The sequence below is a fragment of the Hemitrygon akajei genome, chromosome 14 (genome assembly GCF_048418815.1).
Source record: "Hemitrygon akajei chromosome 14, sHemAka1.3, whole genome shotgun sequence".
Taxonomy (NCBI): Eukaryota; Metazoa; Chordata; class Chondrichthyes; order Myliobatiformes; family Dasyatidae; genus Hemitrygon; species Hemitrygon akajei.
Genome location: NC_133137.1, coordinates 108,729,911 through 108,746,279, shown reverse-complemented (window position 1 = coordinate 108,746,279; position 16,369 = coordinate 108,729,911). Strand labels below are relative to the sequence as shown.

Genomic DNA, 16,369 nt, shown 5'->3' with positions numbered 1-16,369 from the left:
AACTGCAAGAAGTTCCCGATTCCTGATGTCATAGTTCACCCCTGCCAGGAATAGCTGCCTGGAGAAGAATGCACACGGGTGCAATTTACCATCTGAAGGTGATCGTTAAGACAAAATAGCACCCATTCCATTGTCTGAGGCATCCACCTCCACGATGATGGAAAGGTTTGGATTAGGAGAATCCAAGGTGGGAGCTGGTGTGAACCACTGTTTAAACACTGCAAAAGCACCCTCTGCTTCAGTAGTCCAGACAAAAGGGCCTGTGGATTTCTGAGCTAGTGTCATCAGCAGAGCTGCCACCAACCTGTTTTTTTCTGATGAACTTCCAGTAGAAGTTTGTAAACCCCATGAATCATTGGACTTGTTTAATGCTGGATGATGATGGCCAGACTTTGACTGCCTGGGTCTTGGTAGGGTCCTTCTTGAGATTGCCATCCAAGACGATGAAACCCAAAAATGAAACAGTCGTCACGTGAAACTCAGATTTCTCCAACTTGAAATAAAGTCCATAGTTTAAAAGTCTCTTTAAATGGTCCTAATGTGAGTGATGTGCTCCTCCATGGACTTCAAGAAGATAAGGATATCATCCAAGTAGACAAAGGTATACTTACAGAGAGCATCCCAGAGCATGTAATTTATAAAGGCTTGGAAACTGGTGGAGTGTTGGCAAGGCTGCAGAGCATAACCAGATACTCATAATGCCCCATGAGTGTATTGAATGCAGTTTTCCACTCATCACCTTCCTTTATATGGACCAGGTTGTATGCACTATATAGGTCTAGTTTTGTGAATACTGTTGTTCTTTGGAGCATCTCAAAGGCCATATTTGAGAGTGGAAGGAGGTAATGATTATTGTCCATTAATTGGTTTAAATCCCCTATAGTCAATGCGTGGCCACAGACTCCCATCTTTCTTTTGTATGAAGATGAAGCCTGCATCGGCGGGCTGAATGAAGCCCATGTCTAGAGCTTCCTTTATATACTCCTCCATGTGCTTTTCATTGGGCTTGAGAGTGCGTACAATCAACCCTGCATAGGGCAAGCACCAAGCAACAGGTCTGTAGCACAATTGCAGGGTTGGTGTGCTGAAAGAGTCGAGGCCTTTCCAAGACCTCCTCCAAATCCTTGTAGATGGAAGGGATATCAACTGGTATGGGTGTTGCTATCTCCTCTGGACTTTCCTCCAAGGATGACTCCTGAGGCCTCTTCGGTGGCAAGAGTGATTTGACAGAGTCCTCTCTCTAAGCTCACAAAGTTTGTTCATAGAAACGGTGACCAAATCAGAGTCCCTGTCTGTATCCTTAGGCGATGTCAGCAAGGCATTACAGATGATCCTCCACCCCCCCCCCCCCCCACCATCCCGGGAATAGGCTTCAAGGATCTACATAAAGGAGTCTTTTCCTTTTTTGACATCTGGCAGCTGGATTCCTTAAGCTTAATTGCTCAGGCATCTCCTTGGTCCTTTCCTGACCTAGAGATTCCCTCTCTAGTTGTCAGGCAGTCTCAACTAGACAGTGGTTGGATGCGCACAGTCCCATTGGCCGGAACTGGCTTGACAATCCTTGAGGGCAGGACTAGGTCTCCAGAAGGTTTCAAGTTACCTCATACTGAAGGCTGCACCCTTATTGGTTGGTTGTCACAGGAGAGTCTAGGTGTTAGATCACCATGCCACCAACAAACCCTCATACAATGACTGGACCAAGCAATAATTCTTCCCTCCTTTCAGTCCAAGGATGGGTTACGCTGGGACAGCCAAGGGTACCCAAGAATCAGGGTATGAACAAAGAGCCAATAATATAGACACTAATATTTTCCACATGAACCCCTATCCTCATCTATAAAACCACAGTCTATTGCTGGATCTACCGAGAGCCTAGTGGCCAGCCGTCCAAGACAGTAGCGGGCATGGACTGGCTCAGCTCTCGTAGTGGTATGTCAGACTGATGGGCATTTCCTAAATCTTAAAAAATTATCTAAATCTAAAAAATTGTACAAGGCATTGGTGAGGTCAAATTTGGAGTATTGTGTACAGTTCTGGTCACCGAATTAGACAATAGGTGCAGAAGTAGACCATTCGGCCCTTTGAGCCGGCACCGCCATTCTGAGATCATGGCTGATCATCTACTATCAATACCCGGTTCCTGCCTTGTCCCCCTATCCCTTGATTCCCCTATCCATAAGATACCTATCTAGCTCCTTCTTGAAAGCATCCAGAGAATTGGCCTCCACTGCCTTCCGAGGCAGTGCATTCCAGACCCCCACAACTCTCTGGGAGAAGAAGTTTTTCCTTAACTCTGTCCTAAATGACCTACCCCTTATTCTCAAACCATGCCCTCTGGTACTGGACTCTCCCAGCATCTGGAACATATTTCCTGCCTCTATCTTGACCAATCCCTTAATAATCTTATATGTTGCAATCAGATCCCCTCTCAATCTCCTTAAGTCCACGTGTACAAGCCCAGTCTCTCTAACCTCTTTGCGTAAGACAGTCCAGACATCCCAGGAATTAACCTTGTGAATCTATGCTGCACTTCCTCTACAGCCAGGATGTCCTTCCTTAACCCTGGAGACCAAAACTGTACACAATACTCCAGGTGTGGTCTCACCAGGGCCCTGTACAAATGCAAAAGGATTTCCTTGCTCTTGTACTCAATTCCCTTTGTAATAAAGGCCAACATTCCATTAGCCTTCTTCACTGCCTGCTGCACTTGCTCATTCACCTTCAGTGACTGATGAACAAGAACTCCTAGATCTTTGTATTTCTCCCTTACCTAACTCTACACCATTCAGATAATAATCTGCCTTCCTGTTCTTACTCCCAAAGTGGATAACCTCACACTTATTCACATTAAACATCATCTGCCAACTATCTGCCCACTCAATCAGCCTATCCAAGTCACCCTGAATTCTCATCACATGTCACACTGCCACCCAGCTTAGTATCATCAGCAAACTTGCTGATGTTATTCTCAATGCCTTCATCTAAATCGTTGATGTAAATCGTAAACAGCTGTGGTCCCAATACCGAGCCCTGTGGCACCCCACTAGTCACCACCTGCCATTCCGAGAAACACCCATTCACCGTTACCCTTTGCTTTCTATCTGCCAACCAATTTTCTATCCATGTCAATATCTTCCCCCCAATGCCATGAGCTCTGATTTTACCCACTAATCTCCTATGTGGGACCTTATCAAATGCCTTCTGAAAATCAAAGTACACTACATCCACTGGATCTCCCTTGTCTAACTTCCTGGTTACATCCTCGAAAAACTGCAATAGATTAGTCAGGCATGATTTGCCCTTGGTAAATCCATGCTGGCTCGGCCCAATCCTATCACTGCTATCTAGATATGCCACAATTTCATCTTTAATAATGGACTCTAGCATCTTCCCCACTACTGATGTTAGGCTGACAGGACGATAGTTCTCTGTTTTCTCCCTCCCTCCTTTCTTAAAAAGTGGGATAACATTAGCCATTCTCCAATCCTCAGGAACTGATCCTGAATCTAAGGAACATTAGAAAATGATTACCAATGCATCTGCAATTTCCAGGGCCACCTCCTTTAGTACCATCTGGACCTGGGGATTTGTCAGCCTTCAGTCCCATCAGTCCCATCACCGTTTCCTTCCTAATGTCAATCTGTTTCATTTCCTCTGTTACCCAATGTCCTTGGCCCATCCATACATCTGGGAGATTGCTTGTGTCTTCCCTAGTGAAGACAGATCTAAAGTACTTATTGAATTCTTCTGCCATTTCTCTGTTTCCCATAACAATTTCACCCGACTCATTCTTCAAGGGCCCAACATTATAGGAATTATAGGAAAGATGTCAACAAATTAGAGAGAGAACAGAGGAGATTCACTAGAATGTTACCTGGGTTTCAGCACCTAAGTTACAGAGAAAGGTTGAACAAGTTAGGTCTTTATTCTTTGGAGCGTAGAAGGTTGAGAGAGGACTTGATAGGGGTATTTAAAATTATGAGGGGGATAGATAGAGTTGACGTGGATAGGCTTTTTCCATTGAGAGTAGGGGAGATTCAAACAAGACATGAGTTGAGAGTTAAGGGGCAAAAGTTTAAGGGTAACACAAGGGGGAACTTCTTTACTCAGAGAGTGGTAGCTGTGTGGAATGAGCTTCCAGTAGAAGTGGTAGAGGCAGGTTCAATTTTGTCATTTAAAAAAAAATTGGATAGGTATATGGACAGGAAAAGAATGGAGGGTTATGGGCTAAGTGCAGGTAGGTGGGACTAGGTGAGAGTAAGCGTTCGGCATGGACTAGAAGGGCCGAGATGTCCTGTTTCCATGCTGTAATTGTTATATGGTTATATACCTGCTACCTCAATATCTACAAAAGCATTCACCTGCCTCAAGTTCTTACCCCAGGTGAATTCTGCCATTAGAATCTGTGGGATTGGGAGTAATGGCTGTTACCATCACAATCCTCCCAAAGCTGGATGGTCTTAGTAGCTCTCCCAACAGTTGCAGCCTGGGACATTCGGCCCACAGGTTACCTGCTTTCCTGCAGTAAAAGCAGCTACCTTGACTCCGATGACAGGGTCTCTCATCAGCGGAGTCTAGTGCAGCCGACCTGCATGGGTCTTACTGGATCTTGAGCAGGAGACGGGCTGGTCATGGTATGAGGTTGGGGAGCAGAACTGCAATGTGTTGGCTCAGACCAGGCTCAGACCAGCTGTTCTGACTCTGAAGTAGTCCCACTCTCACTCTGCCAGGCAATTATCAAGACGAATGTGGACTGGTCAACCAGAGCCTCTAAGTTCTCAGCTGGCTTTCCCAGGGTGAGGGGATCCTTCGGTTCATTTCGGAGTTGTGACGGTATAGGTCTCCCTGTTCCAGCCACTCTTGGGCCAAGGTTCGAAATTCAATTGCGTAGTCAGCCACTGACCATCCGCTATGTCAAATCTTCATCAGGTGGCTCGGGTGGAGTGATGGAACATCTTCCTCATGGCAGTCAAGAATTCCTCTGAATTCTCTGACCTGCATTCCAATGCGTGGTGGCTCAGGCCAAGGTTCTTCCAGTCTGAAGAGAGATAATGAAAGTCATCTTTCTATGTTTTGAAGGGAACTGGAAAGACATGAGTTCAAACATTAATGAGCATTGGATGAGGAAGCTGTGGCAAGAACTTGGTTTACCATCAAACCTATCCGGGGATATACTGGTTCTGTAGAGCGACCTTCTGGCACTCCAAGTGACTCTAACTTCCTTCTTGTGAAAGTTGACAACCAGCTGCCTGGAGGTCATGAATCTCCAGGCTCTGTCTGGAAATTTTCTTGCTGTGGTTAGCCACAGAGGATGAAAGACTCCGATACCCCACTGGATCCATACTGGCTCAATCATACTGTGATGAGAGCCTTTGATGAGGATGGTTTGGAGCCAAATTTTGGAGTATCTGAAGCAAGAATTGAAACATGGTATCAAATCAGATTGAGAACTGAGCATAAAATAAATGCTAAACGATATCACCAATAGGGCTTACGATTGAGCGCCCTCTTCTTCTGACTTTTAATGGTGGTTGGCAGTCCAACTTAAAGGTGCATTGCCGCCACCAACTAGACTGAAATGTTGTGTAGAGAATTGGGAAATAAAATCCCTGCTGGTTCTTTATCAAATGAAAGATAAATTACCCCAAAAAGCCATATAGGTTTTAAATAATGAAAGACAATATTGTGAATTAAATTAACATCACTTCCATAACTTAGTAAAGTTTTTAAATGAAAACTGTCAGGGGGTTCCAGTGACATCATTGTCGAGAATGGCAGCTTAAGTTCACAAGCTCCTCCGGAAAAATGCGTATTAAGCCCTGTTATCCCATCAAATATAATATTGTTTGAAAAATATTTGAACTGAAAAGAGGGGCAAGAATGGGGAGAAGAAATGGAAATAAAAAAAAGCGGCATTGCGGAGCCGACGTCCGAGAGAAGTGCAGCGAGCGGCTCTCCGACCCGACCGCGTGCGAGCGAGGTGGCTGCTGGGCCTCGTTCAGGCGAAGTGGCGAATATCTTCGAAATCCTGAAAGAAATAATGGAGGGCCAGAAAGATATAAAGCAGCAGCTCTGTGATATTAAGTCAGAGCTCGCCAGCGTTAATCAAAAAATAGCGGTGGCAAAGACTCGCATTGAGAAGGTGGAAGATCGCGTTCACCAAGAAGGTAAACTGCTTGACCTGGAAGGAAGATCATGGTGGTAAAATATCAGAATCTACAACGTTCCCGAAGGAGTGGAGGGCTTGTCTATGACGGAGTTTGTCGAAAAGTTACTGCGGATCTTCCCTCGGTTATGGAGCTGGAAGTCAAGAGAGCCCACTGCTCGTTCGTTCCAAAACCTACTCAGGATAGAAAGCCACGCTCAATTATAATTAAATTCCTGCAGTACAGCACCAAGGCGCAGATTCTACAAAGGGCCTGGGGTAAGAAGAGAGTGTTTTACGATGATAAATTAACATATTTCGACCAAGATTACCCCCCCCCCCCCGCCCCCGCGGTCCTGCAGAAACGCAAAGAATACTCTGAAGTAAAGCGAGTACTAAATCAAAACAAGATTAGATTTCAAACTCCGTACCCTGCTAAACTTCGAGTGTTTTATGACAATGGGATGCGGTTGTACCAGACGGTGGAAGAGGTGACTACATGAAGGCCAGAGGGTTGCCCGTTAGCGTCACCAAAATGAGGGAAAGCCTGACTGAGGAATTATCCAGCTCCACATGGGAAATAGTGCGAGAATCGAGAAGGCAGGAGACGGGAGGAGGCCGAGAGAAGTATATCAGGAAGAGACCGGGAGTTTCCCCAAAGACAGTCCTCATCCCATTCAGAAGAGTCTTAAGGTTTGGCTAACTTTAAAAATGTTGAGAAGCTAAACGGAAGCAAAAGTACACGGTGATATACCTATCTCGAGAAATACTTATTATAATGTGGATTTTATATTACTTAGTTGTTATTCTTTATTCTCTCACTTACTCCTTTTTCCCCACCAAAATGAGAATATGTGTGTGTGTGTGTGTGTATGTGTGTATGTATGTATATATATATATATATGTATATATGAGGAGTACACAGGGAAATCTTTTCTGTGTAATGGATTTGTTCACTGACTTTTATGAATACTGCATTGGGGGCCCTCAACTCACAAGTAGGAGGGGTTATCCCCCACAGTTAGACATTTCCTCTAGCTCAACGCAGGGTCATCTACTAGAGACCGCAGCCTTGGAATCACACGTTCGTTGCCATTTTTGTTGTTATTTGCGTTTCTTGGTTCTTATTTGTTCAGGGAGTAGATCGATTAAGTTTTATTCTAATTTCAATGGTACATTGACAGATAAATACAGATGGCTAAGGACAAGGTAAAATTCATTTCTTTTAATGTCTATGGGCTATTAAATCCAATCAAACATAAGAGAATTTTATCCAATTTGGAACAATTTGATTCATACTGGGAAAAATGGTTTAACTACATAATGCCTCATAGGCCTGATTTTATTCTCACAAATCAATGAATCTGTTGTAAAAAAAAAACCCCACTCCCTACTTGTACATAGTTCTTTCCTTTTGCTTGTTTTTTTCTTTCCACTCTTTTCTATGAGTGTATACCTCAGATAAATACTTTGTGGAGATTTGTGATATATATGATTATATGATATTATTAAATTGGGTTTCTTTCAACCCAATGCAGTATTCATAAAAGTCACTGAACAAATCCATTACACAGAAAAGATTTCCATGTGTACTCCTCCTATATATATAATGTCTGAAATACATCTTATGGAAATGTTTGTTTGATGATGAACTTCAATAAAAAAATAAATTACAAAAAAAAAGAAAACTGTCAATCGACCAAGCTAGTAGTGCAGCCTGTATTTGCTTTCTTTCAACCTTATTTGCTTTACATTGTAAAATAATATGTTCAACTGTTTCATAATGGTGACAAACCTACACACCCCAGAGTGATGTTTTCCAACAAGATATAAAGAATAATTAAGCATAGTATGCCCAATGCTGTGGAGTCAATATAATCCCTTGTCTTATCCCCTTTTCCCATCAATCCAACAGCTTTATGTATTCAGTAAAGATGTCTCCCCTTATGCCCATTAACCCCCAAGTCTTGTTATAATCCCCTAATTCTTAGCCCCACCAACCCCTTAGCTTCTGATTTCTTTGTGGAAGTTCTGTATCCATAGATGAACTTTTAATAGCATTTTTGGCTGAACAAACAAACCGCTCATTCCCCACAACACCTCTATGTGCAGGAACCCATATGAAGAGACATGTAGGCCAATACTTTGGATGTGAAATAAAGTTTGAAGAGCTTCCAGCAATAAATCTGACCTCCTGCTAGAATGACCTTTTTTAAGACTGGTTAAAGCTGAAACTTGCATTTGCCCAGCGCCAGACCCCTAGGCCTGAGTTGACGTAGTAGTAGTAGTAAAACCGAAAACAAATCTGAGCAAATTACAACTTTGCAAGGATGGATTTCCTCCATCCACTGTAAGCCCAAAATGATGGCAACCAGTTCTGTAGTATACACTGATAAATAGTAAGATGTTTCTTTATTGTTGCCTGTAATTTAGATACAAAAACAGCCACACGGACTTTCTCTGGTAAATTGTCTTTTGATCCATCTGTAAAAATTGTTGACATATCACAATACTTTTCCTTAACATACTGATAAACCAACAGACTCTCAAGCATATCATGATCCTTGGATTTCATTAAAACATGCAACCTCAAATCAACTAAAGCCATTGGAAAAACCATGCACGATGAGAAAATCTGCAGATGCTGGAAATTCAAGCAACACACACAAAATGCTGGTGTAACGCAGCAGGCCAGGCAGCATCTATAGGAAGAAGTACAGTTGATGTTTTGGGCCGAGACCCTTTGTCAGGGCTAACTGAAAGAAGAAATAGTAAGAGATTTGAAAGTGGGAGGGGAGGGGGTGAACCGAAATGATAAGAGAAGACAGGAGGGGGAGGGATAAAGCTAAGAGCTGGAAAGTTGATTGGCAAAAGGGATACACAGCTGGAGAAGGGAAAGGATCATGGGACAGGAGGCTCAGGGAAAGGGGGCGGGGTGCACTAGAGGGAGATGGAGAGCAGGCAAGGAGTGATTGTGAGAGGGACAGAGAGAAAAAAGAGAGAGAAAAGGGGGGGAACAATGAATAAATCAGGGATGGGGTAAAAAGGGGAGGGGGGCATTAACGGAAGTTAGAGAAACCAATGTTCAGGCCATCAGGTTGGAGGCTTACCCCATCCTCTATCTATCTATCTAGGTAGGTATGTATTTATTTATTATTTTCCCCTTTTTTCTTCTTTTCTCTCTCTGTCCCTCTCACAACCACTCCTTGCCTGCTCTCCATCTCCCTCTGGTGCTCCTCTCCCCCTTTCTTTCTCCCTAGGCCTCCCATCCCATGATCCTCTCCCTTCTCCAGCTGTTTCTCCCTTTTGCCAATCAACTTTCCAGCTCTTAGCTTCATCCCTCCCTCTCCTGCCTTCTCCTATCATTTTGGATCTCTCCCTCCCCTCCCACTTTCAAATCTCTTACTATTTCTTCTTTCAGTTAATCCTGACGAAGGGTCTCGGCCTGAAACGTCGACTGTACTTCTTCCTATAGATGCTGCCTGGCCTGCTGTGTTCCACCAGCATTTTGTGTGCGTTGCTGGAAAAAACCATGGTGGGGTTACCAAAAAAGCTACAGTGGGACAAATGACATAATTCAACAAGCAAATATTCCTAACATTTTATTTTTATTTTACATTATTTATTTACAGGTTGTGGGCATTGCCAACTAAGCCAGCATTTATTGCCCATCCCCAGTTACCCTCGAGAAGGTGGTGATGAGCTGCCTTCTTGAACTGCTGCCGTCCCTGAGGTGTAGGTACACCCACAGTGCTGAGGGAAGGAATTCCATGATTTTAACCCAGCGACAATGAAGGAACAGTGATATGTTTCTGAGTCAGAATAGTGAATGATTTGGAGGGAGATTTCCAAGTGCTGGTGTTCTTAGGTATCTGCTGTTCTTGTCCTTCTAGATGGTAGTGGTTGTAGATCTGGAAGGTGCTGCCTTAGGAACTTGGGTGTGTTGGTGCAAATCATCTTGTGGATAGTACACACTGCTGCAACTGTTCGTCGATGGTGGAGGAATTGGATGCTTGTGGAAGGGGTACCAATCAAGTGGGCTGCCTTGGGCTGGATGGTGTCAAGTTTCTTGAGTGTTGATGGAGCTGCACTCATCTAGGTGAGTGGCGAGTATTCCATTACACTCCTGACCTGAGCCTTGTAGATGGTGGACAGGCTTTGGGGAGTCAGGAGGTGAGTTACACATTGCAGGATTCCTAGCCTTTGACCTGCTCTGGTAGTTACGGTGTTTATGTAGCTAGACCTGTCAATGGTAACCCTCAGGATGTTGATAATCACAATCTGTGTGGATTGATGATAATATCTGCTCCACGCTGATGATCAACACTGTTGTTTAGTCTACAGTTCTACTCTCTCTATACCCATGACTGTGTGGCTACACATAGCTTAGAACATAGAACATAGAATAGTACAGCACAATACAGGCCCTTCAGTCCACAATGTTGTGCCGACACTTAAATACCATCTATAAATTTGTTGATACAACCATTGTTGGTGGTTGGTGGTGGAGAGGGCGTACAGGGGCGAGCTATGCCAACTGGTGAAGTGGTCGCAGCAACAACCTTGCACTCAACATCAGTAAGATGAAAGAGCTGATTGTGGACTTCAGGAAGGGTAAGACAAAGGAACACATACCAATCCTCATAGGGGGATCAGAAGTGGAGAGAGTAGGCAGTTTCAAGTTCCTGGGTATCAAAATCTCTGAAGATCTAACCTGGTCCCAACACATCGATGCAGCTATAAAGATGGCAAGGTAGTGACTATACTTCATTAGGAGTTTGAAGAGATTTTGTATGTCAACAAATACACTCAGAAACTTCTATAGATGTACTGTGGAGAGCATTCTGACAGGCTGCATCACTGTCTGGTATGTGGGAGAAGGGAGATGGGGGCTACAGCACAGGACCAAAAGAAGCTGCACAGGGTTGTAAATCTAGTCAGCTCCATCTTGGGTACTAGGCTAAGAAGTACCCAGGACAACTCCAAGGAGCGGTGTCTCAGAAAGGCAGTGTCCACCAGGGCATGCCCCTTTCTCACTGTTACCATCAGGTAGTTGGTACAGAAGTCTGAAGGCACACACTCAGCGATTCAGGAACAGCTTCTTCTCCTCTGCCACCTGATTCCTAAATGGACATTGAATGCATGAACACTACACCTCACTTTTTCAATATATATACTCATTCTGTTTTTGCATGATTTTAATCTCCAATATACATATACTGTAATTGATTTACTTATTTTTTCTCCTATACTATGTATTACATTGAACTGCTGCTGATGCCACTGTATGTAAAGGGACAGTGGTTAGAGCCTCGCTTGTTGGAGGTGGTCATTATCTGGCATTTGTGTGACTCGAAATTTACTTGTTACTTGTATAACCATATAACCATATAACAATCACAGCACGGAAACAGGCCATTCCGGCCCTCCTAGTCCGTGCCGAACTCTTAATCTCACCTAGTCCCACCTACCCGCACTCAGCCCATAACCCTCCACTCCTTTCCTATCCATATACCTATCCAATTTTACCTTAAATGACACAACTGAACTGGCCTCTACTACTTCTACAGGAAGCTCATTCCACACAGCTATCACTCTCTGAGTAAAGAAATACCCCCTCGTGTTTCCCTTAAACTTTTGCCCCCTAACTCTCAAATCATGTCCTCTCGTTTGAATCTCCCCTACTCTCAATGGAAACAGCCTATTCACGTCAACTCTATCTATCCCTCTCAACATTTTAAATACCTCGATCAAATCCCCCCTCAACCTTCTACGCTCCAATGAATAGAGACCTAACTTGTTCAACCTTTCTCTGTAACTTAAGTGCTGAAACCCAGGTAACATCCTAGTAAATCGTCTCTGCACTCTCTCTAATTTATTGATATCTTTCCTATAATTCGGTGACCAGAACTGTACACAATATTCCAAATTTGGCCTTACCAATGCCTTGTACAATTTTAACATTACATCCCAACTTCTGTACTCAATGCTCTGATTTATAAAGGCCAGCGTTCCAAAAGCCTTCTTCACCACCCTATCTACATGAGACTCCACCTTCAGGGAACTATGCACTGTTATTCCTAGATCTCTCTGTTCCACTGCATTCCTCAATGCCCTACCATTTACCCTGTATGTTCTATTTGGATTATTCCTGCCAAAATGTAGAACCTCACACTTCTCAGCATTAAACTCCATCTGCCAACGTTCAGCCCATTCTTCTAACCGGCATAAATCTCCCTGCAAGCTTTGAAAACCCACAAAGGTTTTCCACAACACCTCCTACCTTAGTATCATCAGCATACTTACTAATCCAATTTACCACCCCATCATCCAGATCATTTATGTATATTACAAACAACATTGGGCCCAAAACAGATCCCTGAGGCACCCCGCTAGTCACCGGCCTCCATCCCGATAAACAATTATCCACCACTACTCTCTGGCATCTCCCATCTAGCCACTGTTGAATCCATTTTATTACTCCAGCATTAATACCTAACGACTGAACCTTCTTAACTAACCTTCCATGTGGAACTTTGTCAAAGGCCTTGCTGAAGTCCATATAGACTACATCCACTGCCTTACCCTCGTCAACATTCCTCGTAACTACTTCAAAAAATTCAATAAGGTTTGTCAAACATGACCTTCCACGCACAAATCCATGCTGGCTACTCCTAATCAGATCCTGTCTATCCAGATAATTATAAATACTATCTCTAAGAATACTTTCCATTAATTTACCCACCACTGATGTCAAACTGACAGGTCTATAATTGCCAGGCTTACTTCTAGAACCCTTTTTAAACAATGGAACCACATGAGCAATACGCCAATCCTCCGGCACAATCCCTGTTTCTAATGACATCTGAAAGATCTCTGTCAGAGCTCCTGCTATCTCTACACAAACTTCCCTCAAGGTCCTGGGGAATATCCGGTCAGGACCCGGAGATTTATCCACTTTTAAATTTCTTAAAAGCGCCAGTACTTCCACCTCTTTAATTGTCATAGGTTCCATAACTTCCTTACTTGTTTCCCACACCTTACACCATTCAATATCCTTCTCCTTAGTGAATACCGAAGAGAAGAAATCGTTCAAAATCTCTCCCATCTCCCTCGGCTCCACACATAGCTGACCACCCTGATTCTCTAAGGGACCAATTTTATCCCTCACTATCCTCTTGCTTTTAATATAACTGTAGAAGCCTTTCGGATTTACTTCCACCTTATTTGCCAAACCAAACTCGTAACTTCTTTTAGCTTTTCTAATCTCTTTCTTAAGTTTCCTTTTACATTCTTTATATTCCTTGAGCAATTCCTTTACTCCATGCTGCCTATATCTATTGTAGACATCCCTCTTTTTTCGAACCAAGTTTCTAATATCCCTTGAAAACCATGGCGCTTTCAAACCTTTAACCTTTCCTTTCAACCGAACAGGAACATAAAGATTCTGTACCCTCATAATTTCACCCTTAAATGACCTCCATTTCTCTATTACATCCTTCCCATAAAACAACTTGACCCATTCCACTCTCTCTAAATCCCTGCGCATCTCCTCAAAGTTAGCCTTTCTCCAATCAAAAATCTCAACTCTAGGTCCAGACCTGTCCTTCTCCATAATTATATTGAAGCTAATGCTATTGTGATCACTGGACCCGAAGTGCTCCCCAACACATACATCTGTCAGCTGACCTATCGCATTCCCTAACAGGAGATCCAACACTGCCCCATCTCTAGTCGGTACTTGTCACTTGTCAGCCCAAGCTGGATATTGTCCAGGTCCTGCTGCACTTGGATATGAACTGCTTCACTATCTAAGGAGTCATGAATTGTGCGGAGCATTGTGCAGTCATCTGCGAACATCCCCACTTCTGACCTTATGACAGAAGGAAAGTCATTGAAGAAGCTGAAGATGGTTGGACCTAGGAAATTTCCCTAAGGAACTCCTGCAATGATGTCCTGAGGGTGAGATGATTGACCTCCAACCACCACAGCCATCTTCCTTAGTGTCAGGTATGATTCCAACCAGCGGAGGGGTTTCCCCTAATTCTCATTGACTTCATTTTAGCTAGGGTACCTTGGTGCCACACTCAGTCAAATGCTGCCTTGATCGCTCTCACCTTACCTCTGGTATTTAGTTCTTTGGTGCATGTTTGGACCAAGGAAGTGATGAGGTCAGGAGCTGAGTGGTCTTGATGGAACCCAAAATGGGCATCTGTAAGCAGGTTATTGCCAAGCAGGTGCTGCATGATAGCATTATTGATGACCCCTTCCATTACTTTGCTGGTGATTGAGAGAGCTGATAGGGTGGTAATTGGCTGGGTTGGGCTTGTCCTGTTTCTTGTGTATGGGACATACATGGGCAATTTTCCACTTTGCTGGGTAGATGCCGGAGTTGCAGCTGTACTGGAACAGATTGGCTACTGGCGTGGCAAGTTCTGGAGCACAAGTCTTCAGGACTATTGCCAGGATTTTGTCTGGGCCTATAGTCTTCACAGTATCCAGTGATTTCAGCCGTTTCTTGATATCACATGGAGTGAATCAGATTTGCCACATACTGAAATCTGGGATACTGAGGACCTCTGGAGGAGGCCGATCTGGATCATCTACTCAGCACTTCTGACTGAAGATTGTTGCAAAAACCTCAGCCTTATCTTTTGCACAGGTGTGCTGGGCTCCTCTATCATTGAGGATGGGGATATTTGTTGAGCCTCCTCCTCCAGTGAATTGTTTGATTGTCCACCACCATTCAAGGCTGGACGTGACAGGACTACAGAGCTTAGATCTGATCCGTTGGCTGTGGGACCACTTAGCTTTGTCTCTTACTTGCTGCTTATGGTGTTCAGTATGCAAGTAGTCCTGTATTGTGGCTTCAACAGGGTGACGCCTCATATTGAGGTATCCCTGGTGTTGTTTTTGGCATGCCCTCCTGCACTCTTCATTGAACCAGGGTTGATCCCTTGGCCTGGTGGTAATGTTAGAGTGGGGTATATGCTGGGCCATGAGGTTACAGATTGTAGTTGAGTACAATTCTACTGCTGCTGATGATGCACAGTGCCTCATAGATGTCCTGTCTTGGGCTGCTAGATCTGTTCAAAGATGGTGGCAGTGCCACACAACGCAATGGAGGGTTTCTTCAATATAGAGATGGGATTTAGTCTCCACAAATACTGTGCAGTGGTCACTTCTACCAATGCTATCATGTACAAATGCTTCTGTGGCAGGCAGGTTGGTGAGAATAATGTCAAGTGTGTTTTTCCCTTTTGTTGGTTCCCTCACCACCTGCTGCAGTCGTAGTCTAGGAGCTAGTTTTGCCATTGTCATTGCCAGTGCCTAGGTCGATACTGGGTTGTCAGCCTGGGTTCATTCCTTATTATTTTCTTTTTAGTGGTTGGATACAACTGAGTGGCTTGCTAGGCCATTTTCAGAAGGCATTTAAGAGTTGACCATATTGCTGTGGGTCTGGAGTCACATATAGGCCAGACCAGGTAAGGACAGCAGGATTCCTCCCCTGAAGGACATTAGTGAACAAGATGGGTTTTTACGACAATTGACGTGGTTTCATGATAAGAACCCGGCCACCCAAAACTAAAAACACTTTTCTTGTAATGTTCCAAACAGTCTTAGACCATATGACCATAAGACAAAGGAACAGAAGTCGGCCATTCGGCCAGTCGAGTCTCCTCCACCATTTCATCATGAGCTGATCCAATCTCCTCTTTAGTCCCATTCCCCTGCCTTCTCACCATAACTTTTGATGCCCTGACTACTCAGATACCTATCAATCTCTGCCTTAAATACACCCAATGACTTGGCCTCCACTGCTGCCCATGGCAACAAATTCCATAGATTCACCATCCTCTGGCTAAAAAAAACTTCTTTTGCATCTCTGTTCTGAATGGGCACCCTGCAATCCTCAAGTCATGTCCTCTCGTACTAGATGTCCCACCATGGGAAACAACTTTGCCGCATCCACTCTGTCTATGCCTTACAACATTCGAAATGTTTCTATGAGGTCCCCCCTCATTCTTCTAAACTCCAAGGAGTACAGTCCAAGAGTGGTCAAACGTTCCTCATATGTTAACCCTCTCATTCCCAGAATCATTCTAGTGAATCTTCTCAGAACCCTCTCCAATGTCTGCACATTATTTCTTAAATAAGGAGCCCAAAACTGCACACACTCCAACACACTCTTAAGAGGATGATCATTCCTCTACCCCCTCAAGT

The 16,369-nt window shown here is 43.9% G+C and overlaps 1 protein-coding gene across 2 annotated transcripts in view; it reads left to right on the top strand.

Moving 5' to 3' along the window:
- cimap1b (ciliary microtubule associated protein 1B) overlaps window positions 1-16,369 on the top strand; it is a 62,943-nt gene that overhangs the window by 18,826 nt on the left and 27,748 nt on the right. The gene's annotated exons all lie outside the window — the stretch shown is intronic.